The 17,628-nt window shown below is 46.8% G+C and overlaps 1 non-coding gene across 1 annotated transcript; it reads right to left on the bottom strand.

Moving 5' to 3' along the window:
* Positions 1–9,478: 9,478 nt before the first annotated feature.
* Positions 9,479–9,640, bottom strand: LOC144681220 (U1 spliceosomal RNA). Its single transcript, XR_013576744.1, has one exon. It is a non-coding gene; the product is annotated as a U1 spliceosomal RNA (small nuclear RNA).
* Positions 9,641–17,628: the final 7,988 nt, after the last annotated feature.

The raw sequence follows: 17,628 nt of genomic DNA, 5'->3' as shown, positions 1-17,628 counted from the left end.
CAAGGCAACTAGGGGTGGGCAATAAACGCTGGCCCAGCCAGTGAAACCCAAATCCCGTGAATGAATTTTTTAAAATGCCAAAATTGTAACCTTTTTGGTAAAGCTATCAGAGAACGCTCATTTTTCGAGGTGCAAAGGTCAGAAAAACTGAATAGCAACCTGTTTCACTGAGACTCTTCCTCTTTCAGGTTACCTTGGAATTTCCAAGACATTCTTGTGGGAAAGGGTGGGAATGAAGTTGGGCCTGTGACTGCAGTGAACACAGCTTCAACATACCAATGTATATGAGACAAGAGGGAATATTTCTAGCTTCTAACCTCAATTTCCTGGAGGAACATTTGACGGGCTAACCAGACAGAGGCACCTAAAGAAAGATACCATTAGTCAGACAGAACCCCACCATGCCTGAAATTCTTCAAACTTAAGAAACCAAGAAATCCACATAAGTAGATTTTCCATTTACCTAATATGGAGTGCACTGGCAAGCTTTGCAATAGTTGTCTGACTTGGAATATTGTAGACTAGCCGGCAGCCTTCACTGTGAATGCAGTAATGGTTGACAGAGCCCTCAACCATGTCCGGCCCATCTCCCGCGCATCCGCCCTCACACCTTCCTCCCTCCCAGAACCATGATAGGGTCCCCCTTGTCCACACTTATCACCCCACCAGCCTCCGCATTCAAAGGATCAACCTCCACCATTTCCGCCAACTCCAGCACAATGTCACCACCAAACACATCTTCCCTTCACCCCCCCTTGGTGGCTTTCCACAGGGATCGTTCCCTCCGGGACACCCTGGTCCACTCCTCCATCGCCCCCTACCCCTCAACCCCCTCCCACGGCACCTTCCCATGCAACTGCAGAAGGTGCAACACCTGCCCCTTTACTTCCCCCCTCCTCACCGTCCAAGGGCCCAAACACTCCTTTCAAGTGAAGCAGCGCTTCACTTGCATTTCCCTCAATTTGGTCGACTGCATTCGCTGCTCCCAATGCGGCCTCCTCTACATTGGAGAGACCAAACGCAGACTGGGTGACCGCTTTGCGGAACACCTTCGGTCTGTCCCCAAGCATGACCCAGACCTCCCTGTTGCTTGTCATTTCAACACATCACCCTGCTCTCATGCCCACATGTCCATCCTTGGCCTGTTGCAATGTTCCAGTGAAGCTCAACGCAAACTGGAGGAACAGCACCTCATCTTCCGACTAGGCACTTTACAGTCTTCTGGACTTAATATTGAGTTCAACAATTTCAGATCATGAACTCTCTCCTCCATCCCCACCCCCTTTCCGATCCCCTTTTTCCAATAATTTATAATTTTTTTACAAATATATTTTTCTTTTCCCACCTATTTTTAAATTTATTTCGATCTATTGTTTCATCTCCACCTTTTAGCCCATTTCGATCCCTTCCCCCCACCCCACCCCCACTAGGGCCATCTGCCACTTGCTTGTCCTGCTTGCTACCCTTAATGTCCCCATTAGCACATCCTTTAGATAATATCACCACCATCAACACCCCTTTGTCCTTTTGTCTATGACATCTTTAGCAGTCTTTTCTTGGCCTCCACCTATCACTGGCCCACTATCGAGCTCTACCTGTCCCACCCCCCTCTACCAGTTTATGTTTCATCTCATTTCTATATATTTTTTAGTTCTGATGAAGGGTCATATGGACTCGAAACGTCAACTGTATCCCTCTCCGCAGATGCTGTCAGACCTGCTGAGTTTTTCCAAGTATTTTTGTTTTTGTTGCAGTAAGAGTGCTGTTGGTTTACATGTAACATGAGAAGAATGGAAAAAATTCAGGAATGAAACAGCTGGAGGCAACGACAGGAGGCGGTCAGATTAAAGCTATGGTCAATGCTGAGATATGTGATTTCTTTTGAGATGGCAGCTGTTTTGGTCTGCCTCAAGTGAGGTGAAAGTAGCTGCCCTTGACATCAAGGCAACATTTGACCAAGTGTGCCTTCAAAGAGCCCTAGTAGCATTGAAGACAATGGGAATCACCGGCAAAAGCTCCACTGGTTGGAGACATCCAATACAAAGGAAGCTGTTGTGGTTGTTGAAGTTCAATCAACTCAGCCCCAGGACATGGCTGCAGGCGGTCCTCAGGTTAGTGTCCTAGGACCAATCATCTTCAGCCGCTTCATCAATGATCTTTTGATCAACACAAGGTCAAAAATGGGGATGCTCGCTGATGATTGCACAGTGTTCAGTACCATTCTCAACTCCTCAGATACTGAAGAAGTCCATTCCCATATGCAGCCAACATTCAGGCTTGGGCTGATAGGTGGCAAGTAGCATTCAAGCACCACACTAGTGCCCGGAAATTACCATCTCCAACGAGACAGATTGTAACCATGTCCCACAGAATCACAGAATTGTTACAGTGCAGAAGGAGGCCATTGGCCCCATCATGTCTGCACCAGCTCTTTGAATGAGAAATTCCCTTAGTGCCCTTCTCCCGCCTTCTTCCCGTAATCTTGCACGTGCTTCCTTTTCAGATAGCAGTCTAATTCACTTTTGTAAGCTTCAATTGAACCTTTTCTTTTATTTATTCATTCATGGGATGTGGGCTTCGCTGGCTGGGCCAGCATTTTTATTGCCCATCCCTAGTTGCCCTTGAGAAAGTCTTGGTGAGCTGCCTTCTTGAACTGCTACAGTCCATGTGGTGTAGGTATACCCACAGTGCTGTTAGGAAGGGAGTTCCAGGATTTTCAACCACCGACAGTGAAGGGACAGTGACATGTTTCCAAGTCAGGATGGTGTGTGACTTGGAGGGGAACTTCCAGGTGGTGGTGTTCCCATTTATCTGCTGTCCTTGTCCTTCTAGATGGTAGTTGCCATGTGTTTGGAAGGGGTTGTCTCAGGAGTCTTGGTGAGTTCCTGCAGTGCATCTTGTAGATGGTACGCACTGCTGCCACTTTGCATCGGTCGAGGGGGGCAGTGAATGTTTGTAAATGTGATGCCAATCAAGCAGGCTACATTGTCCTGGACAGTGTCAAGCTTCTTGGGTGTTGTGGAAGCTGCATTCATCCAGGCAAGTGGAGAGTATTCCATCACACTCCTGACTTGTGCCTTGTAGATGGTGGACAGGCTTTGGGGAGTCAGGAGGTGAGTTACTCATCGCACGATTCCTACCCTCTGATCTGCTCTTGTAGCCATAGTATGTATATGGCTAGTCCAGTTTGGTTTCTGGTCAATGGTAACCCCCAGGATGTTGATAGTGGGGGATTCAGTGATGGTAATGTCATTGAACATCAAAAGGCGATGGTTGGATTCTCTCTTGTTGGAGATGGTCATTGCCTGACACTTGTGTGGCATGAATGCTACTTGCCACTTGGATATTGTCCAGGTCTTGCTGCAGTTGGACATGAACTTGCCTCCACCACACTCTCAGGCAGTGCATTCCGGACCTTAATCACTTGCTGCAAGAAAACATTATTCTCATATTGCTTTTGCTTCTTTTGGCAATTACTTTAAACCAATACCTTCTCATTCTCAATCCTTTCACGAGTGGGAACAGTTTCTATCTATCTACTCTGTCCAAACCCCTCATGATCTTGAATACCTCTATTAAATCTCCTCTTTCTTTTCTCCAAGGAAAACAGTCCTAACTTCTCCAATCTACCTTCATAAGTTCATAAGTCTTCATAAGTTTCTCATCCCTGGAACCATTTTCGTGAATCTTTTCTGGACTCTTTCCAGTGCCTTTATATTCTTCCTAAAGTGTGGCACCCAGAATTGGATGCAATACTCCAGCTGAGGCCAAACTAGTGTCTTATACAAGTTCAACATAAATATAACCTCCTTGCTCTTGGACTTTATGCCACTATTAATAAAGCCAGGGATACTGTATGCTTTATTAACAGCTCTCTCAATCTGTCCTGCCACCTTCAATGACTTATGCACATGTACACCCAGGTCTAGAATTTTTAGAATTGTACCCTTTAGAACTGTACCCTTTATTTAATGACATGACATTCAAAGGTATTACCATCGCTGAGTTCCCCACAATCAACATTCTGGGTTTACCATTAACCAGAAACCAAACTGGACTAGCTATACTAATACTGTGGCTACAAGAACAGGTCAGAGGCTGGGACTTCTGTACTGAGTAACTCATCTCCTGGCTTCCCAAAGCCTGTCCACTATGTACAAGGCACAGGTCAGGAATTTGATGGAATACTCTCCACTTTCCTGGGTGAATGTAGCTCCAACAACTCTCAAGAAGCTCAACACCATCTAGGAAGAATCAGCCCACTTGATCGGTACCCAATCCACCACCTTAAACATTAAACGCTCCATCACTGGCGCATAGTGGCAGCAGTGTCTACATCTACAAGATGCAGCAGCTGGACTAGATTCCTTTGACAGCACCTTCCAAACTTGTCACCTCTACCATCTCCTAGAAGGATAAGGGCAGCAGATACATGGCAACACCCCTTCAAGATCCCTTCCGAGTTATACACCATCCTGACTTAGAACTATATCATTGTTCCTTCACTGTCACTGGGTGAAAAGCCTAGAATTCCCTCCTTAGCAGCACTGTGGGTGTATCTACACCACATGGTCTGAGGCAGTTCATGAAGACGGCTCACCACCACCTTCTCAAGGGCAAATCGGGATGCAAATAAATGCTGGACTTTTTAGCAAGACTGTTACGATCGGGTGTGGAAGAGTGAGCTGGTTCCCCTTTTATTCAGCCTCCTCGGTGGTTGCAACAAAGGTTTTTTTTTAATTTCCCTGTAATGCCTTTTCCAATCCAAATGTATTTACTTGTTAATAAGGAGCCAGTCAAACCAGGTTTCTTGAGTCAAAGAAAGAGTAAGTTTAGTAGTTACTGAACTCAAGAAAAAATGTTAAAGATGAAATGACACACCCAGACATCAGAAGTAAGAAGGTTAGAGTCCAACTGAGGAGGCTGAATAAAAGGGGAGCCAGCTCACTGGGGATCGGAAATAAAAACAGAAAGTGCTGGAAAAACTCAGCAGGTCTGGCAGCATCTGTGAAGGGAAATCAGAGTTATCGTTTCGAGTCCAATACGACTCTTCTTCAGAGCTGAAAAGTGAATGGTTGTGATAATTTTTAATTATCCAGTTGAATTATGATTAAGAATGATTGGGCATTAACAGGGTGGCAGTGTTTTGCTTCACTGAATTAATGCTCATCTCTGTTGTTTTCACAAACAGCTACTGTCAAAATTAGCCAAGTGAGAAATGCAACATGACACAGAATAAGAGTTTAAGAGCAAATGTTTTCAATTCTTATCTACTAGGTATGTGCTTTATGGCCCTAATGCCAACTCTCATGTACTTTCCTTCCACTGCTACAGTTTGACAGAAAATTGGTTCCAAAAATTAAAAAAAAAGTAAAACAATCAAGGAACTTCACTGGAAAATATTTTCTTCATCCATCCTTTGGAACACCACAACAGAGGATACCAATAGCCAATGAGTGATGGCAACCACATTGAGGGGCTAATTGTCACAATATGACTGTATGTTTCACTAGTCACGGTGCACACTAGAAAATAATCTCACCAATATATCTTTTCTGTCAGAAATAAAATATGATGTAAAATTATTTTTGTAAATAGACTGTTTCTTGGTAGATTTATGAATTACTGTGGCGACATTGACATTTGGCTCACTGTGAATGAGAGAGGTGAGAAATGGGATTACAGTACAGCTCTAGTTGAAGATTTAGCACCTGTACTGGTGCAATGGGTTGAATGGCCTCCTTCTGCGCTACAGTTGCTACAATTCTGTGTGACTCTATGAAAGTGTGGAGAAAGTGAACATTCCCACTGTCATTAACATTAAGAATTACCTGCGCAGAGTTTTGCTATTGTCACACTTGAATACCAGCCACACACAGTTCAGAGGAATTTTCAGTGAATTGCCAGATGTGTATTGAAGCCGTCACATAGCTGTGTCAGGTCATTAGCCACAGTATAACTGCAATGCTACATACATTCTTGCAGATATATATTTCTATTTTAACACCATCTACTGGATTTATCACTAAAAAAAATTGCTAAGAAAATTGTACAGTTCTTCAGCATCTTCTATTGAGATTCTGTTGCACCTGGGAATAACTGGATCAGCCTTGCCAGTACAGGAAGGATTTTGAACCCTTGTGTAACCTTATCTAGTAGTATGGATATTTGTGTAGGCATTCTGACTTAGATTGGTTTCATGCTACCTAGCCTTGTAGGTAGAAGAGATTGTTAGATCTAACATAAGTCTTGACAAAGCATTACCATTATCTATACCCAGTTTGCAGTTTTTTTATTTGTTGCTTTTTTCCAATTTAACCACAGTTATATTGTCATTCATCTCCCTCTATAATTATAGTTCCACATTGAATGGCCTTCACATAACCTGCCAAACAAATCTAAATGAAAAGTCCGGAGAAATCTAACCTTTACTACTATATGAGTAGATACAATTAGTTAGTATGTTTCAACAACCAATCATAATTTTTAATTTGTCGCTAAGATCTATAAATACTGCCTCACAAGGAGCTGTTTTTGATTTGTCGGTCAAATAGATTGCAGCATTAACTATTTGTTTGCCTAATTGGAAACACCTTGCTAATCTGGCTAAACTCAAAAGTAAAACGTGTTGTTGTTATTACTGAATGAACACAATCTTCATGAAAAAGTGATTAACCAATAGTTTTAATTGTGGAGAGTTGGGCAACAGCAACAAGAAGAGTTTTATTTTGTTCTGTCAAAATAATACGTGCAAGAGATTTGTTGACCTCGGCCTAGATTTTACATTTGAGCACAACAATTCTCAGTGGCATGGAAGACAATTCACACCTGCAAAATGCGAAATGGTCTTACCCTGCCACAGGTGTCCTGAGTCAGCCTGATGAAAATATTCTCGGCAAGCATGCACTGAATTAGACACTGCCCTTTGGGAACTGGAAACCAGCAGGACTTAAAGAAGTTTGAAGGCAGAAGCATGCAAAAAAAAAACCCACATTTATAGCACTGCAGAATGCTTTTTGAGAAACAATGCACAATTTTCAGTTTGAATGTGATTTGAGTAGCCAGCAATTTGGACACACGCAGAAGAACACAGGAAGAGGGTCTGCCATTCTTCAAATTTGACACTAATGGGAGAAGTGACCGTTGACATTATTAGCAGACAATGGGAATACAGCTTTGAAAATATTGTTTCTGAAGACCAGGCAATGCAGAATATTTAGGCATCCTATCTTTCTTCTCTCTTTCTGCTTAGCTCTCTCACTCACACGCATACTTATCATGACAACCTATATGTATTGCACTGCCACTCGTGTGTTATTGCGTACCCTTTCTAACCCTCGTCTCTCTCTCGTTTTTCCATACCTATCAACTTGGGCATAGTCACACAGACTTAGGAGGAGAACCCTGCAGAAGATGCAACAGCACTTATCACCTTTCCAAGCGCTAGGACAGAGATCAACACTCCCTGCAGTATAAATAATGAGTAAAACGGTCTCTACAGAGTGATTTACTAAGCTCCTTGGAATAGTTAACTACATTGAAGATACTATATAAATGCAATTTGTTATTGTGGTTGTTGCAAGTGGAAAAACTGCCCCAGGAAGAAGTACACCAAAGGACCAGCTTACATCCTAGCTCTGCAGATGAAGGAGATGTAGATTTCAGCAATCCTTATAAAAGAAAAATAATTTATGTTCACTAGCATTTCCTGAATGTAGTGGGCTGTCTGCCAGGGAGCTTCCAAATCATATGAGAGAGATTGGCCTCTGTCCAGTACAAGACTGCCCTCTAGACTCAGGTGATGTGCCTTTTTACTGTGGGTGGTACTGTATCACGTTAACCCTTTCTATGCAAACCCTTATACTAACCTCCCCCAAGTATTTACAATGCATTCCTGTTAACCTAATATATTTATATCACTCTATTACCCCTTCCCCCACTCCTAGGGCAGAATATTTCCGTCGGCGAGCTGGGGGCGGGGCCGGCTCACCGTTGCAAAAATGACGCGGGATGACGTTGGGGAGTACCCCCGCCCCATTTACATATTCAGGAAGGCGGGTGGACAGCGCAATCAGCTGTCCGCCCACCGACCTGTCAATGGCCAATTGAGGCCATTGACAGGATAATTAAGCCAATTAAAGGCCCAGGAGCCCCAGCGGGCTTCTGAAAAAACATGTTGTATACCAGCAGACTGTCGATGATACTCAAGTGCTTCTGCTGTTTCTCCCCCACCACTCAAGGAATTTTTATTTTGAAACCTGCAATGTGAAAATCCAGACTGGGACAAGGACTCTTCCTCTTCAGGAGCTTCCTCCAGAGGGGACGGACTGAGACCTTCTCCAAGGCTGCGCCCCATGGGCCCACGTGAGTTTGTGTCTGTTTCTTACGCCAAGATTTCATTTCCTGTCCGGGACCCTGGTTTTCGGTGGTTCCGGTTAACCAGTTCCTGTTGGACTGCGGTCCTGGAGTTTCAAAAAGATAATCCTGGGGTTAAAGTAGCCCGGCCTTGCAATCTAAAACATACATGTTAGCCTCCGGTGTGGGAGGAACGGGAGCCCCACAAGAGAAAGTGAAAAGTCCTAATGTGAAGCTGTCTAAAGTCTTGTTATAATTCAGGGATAATGCGTGTGTTTTAGGCTGTGCGATCATCCTGACCGTGAAACGGGATTCCCGTTGGTCATTTTCTATTCATTTTACGGAGGTCCTGGGTTTAGATTTCTTTCTGTCTCTCTCCAGCGTTCTTTCTCTGTTTATTTCTTTACTTTGCGCTATTGAAGTCTTGAAGAAATAATGGCAAGTGAATGGAAAACCTGTTTATGAGATAAACCCACAGCAGGGGAAGTGAGCTGCAGAAGGGGCAGGGAAAGACTTTACACATGGGGAGAGGGGGCCAGGAGTTTGAGAAGGTAGGAATCACAGAGGGGGCTGTTGAAGGGGGAGATTATACAGAGGGGGTGGGAGGCTGCTGTTGATTTCGGAGGGGGGTAATTAGAATGAACATGGGGACAGGGTGCTTGTACATGTTTGAAATAGTGAGGGTTCACAGCTGGCATGTTTTAAATGGTGAATGTAAATGAATGAATAGCTGACTGATGATATTATACAGAAGTCCTGAGAGATACGGGGTGGGTTGGGAGGTAGAGGGTGGTGCTGGAAGGAGTGAAGGGACTGTTTTGATGGTGGGTTGGGTATTATATGGGGGTTTGAGAGAGAATATTGGAGTGGGAAAATACAGGGTTAAAAATGGCGCGTGGAATTTGGCGGCCACAAAATAAATGGCAGCGATAAAATGATGCGGAGATGGAATAATCGCCTGTTGATAATCGCAGGGAGGAAAAGAATGGGGACTGGATAGTTGCAGGAGGGAAAACAAAAGGGTCTAGATTTGGAAAGAGTATTTTGTGGCCTATATTGGATAAGGTATAATAAAGAACCGTGTTGAAGAGAGAAGTTGAAGTCTATTTTTTGAATTGTAAATCAGGGGAGAGCGCGAACGCAGTCCCCCACTACCACAAATTTTGCAGTCGAGAATCCCGCATTTGGGGACATCGCAGGCGTCAGCACACCCGAAGTGCAATGGGCTAGCCTCGTCCTGGGAGAACTTTTTTTTTTGGAAAAATATACCTTATTCATAAAATATCTGGAAGAACATACCAAACTATTTCAAAATCACCATCACAAAGGTACAATCAGGTTCAACTTTTACAACCTGTATCACGAGATGCATCAATACAATCAATGAATATTACAATCATTTGCAGACATTCGTTTCGAGCTGAACAGTCTGAGGGGCTCTAAACAGCTCCCAGTCCCTTGGTGCACTGTGGCAGAAAGGTCTTAGACAGAGACCCTTCCCCACTGCGCCTTTGCGGTGGCTGCCCCAAGCTTTAGTGTGTCCCTCAGCACGTAGTCCTGGACTTCAGAATGTGCCAGTCTGCAACACTCGGTCAGGGACAACTCTGCGCTGGAAGACCAACAAGTTTTGGGCAGACCAAAGAGCGTCTTTCACCGAGTTGATGATCCTCCAGCTGCAGCTGATGTTTGTCCCTGGGAACAGCCCGTAGAGCACAGAGTCCTGTGTCACAGAACTGCTTGGGATGAACCTTGACAGAAACCACTGCATCTCTCTCCAGACCTTCTTTGCAAAGGCACAATCTACAAGGAGGTGAACAACGGTCTCGTCCCCACCACAGCCACCTTGAGGGCAACGTGCCGAGGGGGTGAGACTCCTGGCGTGTAGGAAGGTTCTGTCTGGGAGGGCCTTTCTCACCACCAGCCAAGCTACATCTTGGTGCTTGTTGGAAAGTTCTGGCGTTGAGGCATTCTGCCAAGTGACTTTGACAGTCTGCTCAGGGAACCATCCCACAGGATCCACCCTCTCCTTTTCCCGCAGGGCCTCTAAGATGTTACATGCCGACCACTGCCTGATGGACTTGTGGTCAAAGCTGTTTCTCTGCATAAATTTTTCCACGAGGGACAGGTGGTACGGCACGGTCCAACTACTTGGAGCGTTCCGCGGCAGCGTGGCCAGACCCATCCTTTGCAACACCGGGGACAGGTAGAACCTCAGCACGTAGTGACACTTGGTGTTTACGTACTGAGGGTCTACGCACCGCTTGATGCAGCCACACACAAAGGTGGCCATCAGTATGAGGGCGATGTTGGGCACGTTTTTTCCCCCTTTATCTAGAGGCTTGTACATCGCGTCCCTGCGGACACGATCCATTTTCGACCTCCAGATAAAGCGAAAGATGGCTCGGGTGATCGCCAAAGCGCAGGAGTCTGGAATGGGCCAGACCTGCGCCACATACAGCAACAGCGAGAATGCCTCACACCTGATGACCAGGTTCTTACCCGCAATGGAGAGGGAGCGTCGCTCCCACATGCCCAGTTTCCTTTTCACCATAGACACTCGCTCCTTCCAGTTTCTAACGCATGCCCCGGTCCCTCCGAACCATATCCCCAGCACCTTCAGGCCGTCAGCCCTGACGGTGAAGGGACAAAGGATCGGTCAGCCCAGTTCCCAAAGAACATGACCTCGCTCTTCCCACAATTTACCTTGGCTCCCGAGGCCAGTTCAAACTGGTCGCAGATGTGGATCAGTCTGCGCACCGACAGCGGATCCGAGCAGAAGACGGCGACATCGTCCATGTACAGGGAGGCTTTGACCTGAGTGCCTCCACTGCCTGGGATTGTCACTCCTCTTATGCCCGGATCCTTCCTGATGGACTCAGCAAAGGGTTCTATGCAACACACAAACAAGACAGGGGAGAGAGGGCAGCCCTGCCTGACTCCAGATTTAATAGGAAAGCTATCTGATTCCCACCCATTGATTGAGACTGCGCTACTGATGTTAGTGTAGAGCAGTTGGATCCAATTGCGAATTTCCTCCCCAAACCCCATTTTGGAGAGCACATCCACCATGTAGATGTGCAATATTCTGTCAAAGGCCTTCTCCTGATCCAGGCTGATGAGGCAGGTGTCCACACCCCTGTCCTGTACATAGGTAATCGTATCCCTGAGCAGCGCGAGGCTGTCAGAGATCTTCCTGCCCGGCACAGCGCAGGTCTGGTCGGGGTGGATCACCAATTCCAGAGCGGATTTGACCCGATTGGCAATGACCTTAGACAGAATCTTATAGTCCACATTCAACAGTGAAATGGGTCGCCAATTTCTAATTTCCTCCCTTTCCCCCTTGTGCTTGTAGATGAGGGTGATGATGCCTTTCCTCATGGATTCTGACATATTGCCGGCCAGGAGCATACTCTCGTACACTTCTAGCAGGTCTGGGCCGATCAAGTCCCACAGAGCCGAATACAACTCCGCCGGCAAGCCGTCGCTTCCGGGAGTTTTACTCCTCTCAAAGGACTCAAGGGCCTTAGTCAGTTCGTCAGGAGTTAGCAGTTTGTCCAGGCTCTCCCGTGTACTGTCGTCTAAGACCTCCGTGATAGAGGACAGGAAGGACTGGGAGGCCGTGCTGTCTGTGGGCTTCACGTCATACAATCCGGCATAAAAGTATTTGCTGATCCTCAAAATGTCGGACTGTGATGACTTTACTGAGCCGTCTTCTTCCTTCAGGCTGCTGATCACAGAGCTCTCTCTGTGTACCTTTTGGAAGAAGAAACGTGAGCATGTCTCATCCTGCTCCACAGAGCGGACTCTGGAACAGAAGATGATCTTGGAGACCTCCGAGGCAAAGAGCGAGGCTTGCTGGCTCTTCACCTCTTGGAGTTCCTCCTTGACATTGACCCCCATCGACTGCAGCCGGAGCAGATTCTGCATGTTTTTCTGGAGTCGGGACATTTCCCTCTGTTCCTTTCTAGCTTTCTGGGTGCCTTTGAGGATGAAAAACCTCTTTATGTTTCCCTTGACCGCTTCTCACCAGTATGTCAGGGACTCAAAGAGGGGTTTCACGGTTCTCCAACCTTTGTAATCCCTCTTGAGCTCCTCAATGTTCTCTGGGATCAGCAGTTTTACGTTCAGCTTCCATGCCCCCCTGCCCACTCTCTGGTCTTCCTCTAAGTGACAGTCAGCCAGTAGGAGGCAGTGGTCAGAGAAGAACACCGGCTTGACGTCGGTGGATCTGACTACGAACGCTCGGGACACAAACAGGAAGTCTATCCTGGAACGGATGGACCCGTCTGGCCGCGACCAGGTGTATCTACGCTGCGCTCCGTCTGCAGGGTTGCTGAAGATGTTGTGCAGCTTGGCATCCTTTACTGTTTCCATCAGGGATCTGGACGTAGCGTCCAATCTGCTGTCAGCCCTGCTGGATCGTCCAGCTGCATCGATGATGCAATTGAAGTCACCGCCCAGAATGACCGGCCTGGAGGTTGCCAGCAGCAGTGGGAGCTGCTGAAAAACCGCCAGCCGCTCGCCCTTTTGTGCCGGGGCATACACGTTAATTAACCAGAGTGGAGCATTCTTGTACATTATGTCTGCTACGAGGAGGCGCCTGCCCACCACCTCCTTAACCTCGGAGACAGTGAAGTTGCCTCCCTGCAGCAGAACACCCAGGCCGGAGGAATGAGAGTCGTTTCCACCCAACCAGATCGATGGCCCATGGGACCAGCATCGTGACCATTGCCTGTAGGAGCTGAGGTGCGGTATCGCACACTCCTGCAGAAACAACAGGTCAGCTTTGACCTTGGCAAGGTAGTCCAAGGTCGCAACATATCGTGTAGTAGATTTAATGCTACGCACATTTATGGATACAACCTTTACACCCATTTTAAAGCATTTATTCTCTTACCAAACCTGTGGTCTCTGAGAGTCCCAGACCTTTGGTCTGCTCCTTCATACCCATAGTGTTCACAAATTGCCTCACTTTGGATGGGCTGAGGAAACTGTCCTGAAACTCCCCATTGGCAATGTTCTGCTCAGGTGGCATCTGGGGGTTCGTGCAGAGAGCGGGATTTGAAATGTCCTTTGTTGGAGAAGCTTCTCCAATCCTCTCCCTCTCTGGGGCGTTGCTGCTCCCGGCTTCCCGGAGCTGGGGTGCACTAAGCGCCTCACTGCTCCCAGATTCCTGGGGCTGGGGTGCGCTGGCCTCTTCGGGGCAAAGTTGGGGTGCGCTGGTCTCCTCATTGTCTCCAATGTTCTGGAGCTCGGGTGTCTTGTCCTCCAACTCCCTAGAGCTTTGCCGCTTCTTCTGTCGGTGCCGCCCTGGCACTTCTTCGTCCGAAGAGCAGCTGCCCTTGTCATCCGTGTCGGATGGGAGACGCCTCTTGCCACTTGTCTGGGAAGTGGCTTGGTCCCTTCTTGAGCGTGACCTTAACCTGGCGTTTGCATGTCCAAATCCCAAAGGCGTCTCTAACCTTGGTGCAGCTCCCAACCTTGTCGATGTACCTGGTGAGGAAGGTGAGCACGTCGGCGACAGGGACATAGGGGTTGTAGAGATGCACCGTCACCGCATGGTCCCGTTGCAAAGGCAGAGCAAAGAGCGGCTCCACCATCAGGATCTTCACCTCCGGCTGGTCTCTCTTCTCGAACACCCTCAGGAACTTGACACAAGCTGCCACTCGCTTGAAAGTCACATCAAAATATCCAGCGCTGGGGGAGTCTTGTAGAAAGTACATTTTCTCTGCTTCAAATCCACACACCTTCAACAGGATCCTCTTGATGAAAAAGGTCCAATGCATAGTTGCTCCTCCTTCGCCATGACTCTGACAATGTTAGGTACCCAATGGTATGGGGTTCAAATGGTCATAGCCTTCAGTTGACAACCTTGCTCTAACAGAACCATTATCCTGATCTCTCCTCTGCCAGATAAGTACACTTAAAATTCTCACACGCTGCCAGCCGGCATCAAGCACTACCTCTCATAGTCACATATACTCATTTTTAAAAATCATAACGTCAACCTGTTCATAATATTTTTCCATTAAATAGCTCAGTTTATTCTCATATATTGTAGAACATGCTTAATTATCCCTCTAGATCAAGAAAAAGTAGTTAATATAGTGCCCTATGTTAATATTTACATATTGCCTTAAAAGGAAAGAAGCCATCTTCCTAGAAGGCTGGCTGCAATTTGGGCGTTCTCCACTTAGGGGTGCTGTTCCCTCAATATAAGACACTCGTTCAGCCTCAGCTGGAGTATTGTGTACAGCTCTGGGCGCCACATTATAGGAAGGATGTGATCGCATTGGAGAAAGTGCAGAGGAGGTTTACAAGAATGGTTCCAGGGATGAGACACTTGAGTTATGAAGATAGTTTGGAGAGGTTGGGACTGTTCTTCTGGAGAGGAGAAGGTGAAGAGGTGTTTGGTTGAGGTGTTCAAAATCATGAGGGGGCTCGATAGAGTAAATAGGGAGAAACTCATCGAGAGAACGAGAGGGCACAGATTTAAAGTGATTTGCAAAAGAAGTAAATGTGATGTGAGAAAAAAACATTTTCACACAGCGACTGGCTCGAGTCGGGAATGCACTGCCTGGAAGTGTGGTGGAGGCAGGTTCAACTGAGGCATTCAAGAGGGCAATGGATGATTATTTATATAGAAACAATGTGCAGGGTTACAGGGAAAAGGCAGGAGAGTGGCACCAAGTTACAATGCTCAGAGAGTCGGTGCAGACACGATGGGCCAAATGGCCTCCTTCTGCACCGTAACAATTCTACCTCTACCATGTACTACTGTGTCCCTACTGTGACCACCCCTGTTAACAATAGCGTCAAGATGCGGGCACACTCCTCATCTCACATTTATTCTTGGCAGATTTGCTGGAGTTTTCCGGTAGCCGGAAGATGACTCTTCACCAATTGGGAGTATGATTCAAGCTCATCGATCAGAGTGACATCATGTTTCATTTAAGGTCCACTGTGGCCCCGGAAAGTGTGTCAACCGTTGTTTGTTTTTTTTTCCCGAAGTGTATACTGTCTCACATGTGAACCTCATGAGGCATAGACGGAATCTCTGGAATCTTGTTGGCGGGTGGGGGGGGTATCTTTGCCAGGTCCTTCTCATCTTTCAGTGAGATCAGTGGCTTATGGTCTGTTTCAATGGTAGTTCGAAAATTTCTCGCACATCCACATGACCACAAGAGCTTCTTTTTCGACCACGGCAAAACTTGTCCATGTGTGCAACAGTCCTCTGGATGCATATTACACTGCCAGCGACATCTGCCCAGTTGATCCTCAAGTAAGACTGCCCCGAGGCCTGTTGACGCAGCATCTGCTGCTATGGTGGTGAGCAGGGAGTGGGCCAGGATGTCGGTTGGGAGCAACATGGCTTTGATGCAAACAAATGCTTGCTCTTGTTGTGTGTCTCAGTACCATGCCTGGTCTTTCTTGAGAAGGTGCCGTAGGGGTTCTGTGAACTGTATCAGGCTGGGTAAAAATTTTGTCAACTGGTTCACCTTACCTAGGGATCACTGGAGACCTGGAATCGATGATGGGGTTGGTAACTTGTTGATGGCTTTTGTTTTCTGTGGGTCCGCTATGACGCCTTTGTTGCTGACGATGTATCCTAAGAGCAGAATAGACATCATGGAGAATTTGCATTTCTCATTCAGTGTCAGCCCTGCTTCCTGAAAGCGTTCTAGGACCACTGTGAGCCTTTTGTCATGATCTTCCACTGTCGTGCCATGGACCAAAATATCATCCATATGGCAGATGACACCTTCGAGGCCTTGCAAAATGGCTGACATTGTGCATTGAAGGATTTCTGGTGTGGAGATGATGCCAAACAGTAAGTGGTTGAAGCAGGATCTGCCACAGCGGGTGATGAATGCGGTCAACAATCTGGACTTTTCGTCTAGTAGAAGTTGCCAAAAGCCACTGTTAGTGTTGAGCTTTGAAAACACTGGTGCTTTTAGAGAGCTTGGTCAGGCTGTCATCCACCAAGGGCATTGGGTGACTTCTCTCGCCGCAGCTTTATTGAGCTGTGTCAAGTCAACACAGATACGGAATGACCCATTCAGTTTTGGGAACAGGAGCATCCTGGAACACCATTTGGCTGGCTGAGAGATGGGGGAGATGAGACCCATTTTTGTCATTTTGTCTGTTGCTGCACTTGCTTCATGAGTGGATGGCATATTTTTCATGGCATGATCAGGCACACAGGCTTAGCATCCTCCCTCAGTGTAATCCTGGATATGGCCTTCCATCAACCCAATCCGGTAAAGAATTTCTGGAACTCCTTTTTAAATTTGGAACCAGGCCTATGCTGGTTGACCTTGTCAATTTTCTGTAGGAGGCTGAGGTCAACCCAGACTTTTCACCTTAAAAGGGAGCATTCTTGGTTGTGGATGATGAACAGGGCTTCTCAGATTCTTCTGTTTTTGTAACTGAGTGTCGCCTGCACAGTACCTTTCACCAGCAGTTTGATGCCCCCTGCTCCATACAGTTGTGTTGTGGGTGGCATCAGCCATTGGATCACCAGCCATGGCTCCTTGTGTGAAAGATCCATAACACTGGCTGCTAGGTCCAATTTAAAGTTTGTGAGATGACCATTAACCGAGATGTCTGGATTCCAGAATGAAAATTCCTGATCAAGGCTTTGACCTCACCTAAGAAGCATAGTTGTGTTTCCTCTTGGTGTGGTACCTCCACCTCACAAATCACCTTGGGATCGTCTGTGCATCTGGTTGTGTTAGCTTTACATAGCTTTCCGAAGTATCCTATGCGGTTGCAACTGGAACACTGTGCTAAGACTGCCGGACATTGATCACGCCTGTGGGGTCACTTGGCTTCACAGCGCTGGCATGGTCACCCATCCTCCAGTTATGGTATTGCTTCCCTCGGCCTAGGCTGTCCCTGTTCCTCTGCAGTTTTACTAGCTGGACAATGCGGGTTCCTCTGTACCATCACTGGCTTTAGCCCTTAAGATGGATCTGGTCTGTAAATGGATTTCAGATTGCCTGACAATCTGAATGGCCTTTTCAAGGGTCAAATCTTCCTTAGCTTAAAGCATGTCTGAGAGTGCATCATCCGCCACTCCAATAACAATTCTGTCCTTGGTTAGCTCTGATTTCAGGCCACAGTACTCACAGCCTTCAACCAATCTGTATAGCTCATTAATGAAGGAGTCAACAGGTTCTCCTGGCTAGAAAAACTCAGCAGGTCTGGCAGCATCGGCGGAGAAGAAAAGAGTTGACGTTTCGAGTCCTCATGACCCTTTGGGTCATGAGG

Source organism: Cetorhinus maximus, chromosome 5 (assembly GCF_964194155.1).
Source record: "Cetorhinus maximus chromosome 5, sCetMax3.hap1.1, whole genome shotgun sequence".
Taxonomy (NCBI): Eukaryota; Metazoa; Chordata; class Chondrichthyes; order Lamniformes; family Cetorhinidae; genus Cetorhinus; species Cetorhinus maximus.
This window is presented reverse-complemented; position numbering and strand designations above follow the sequence as displayed.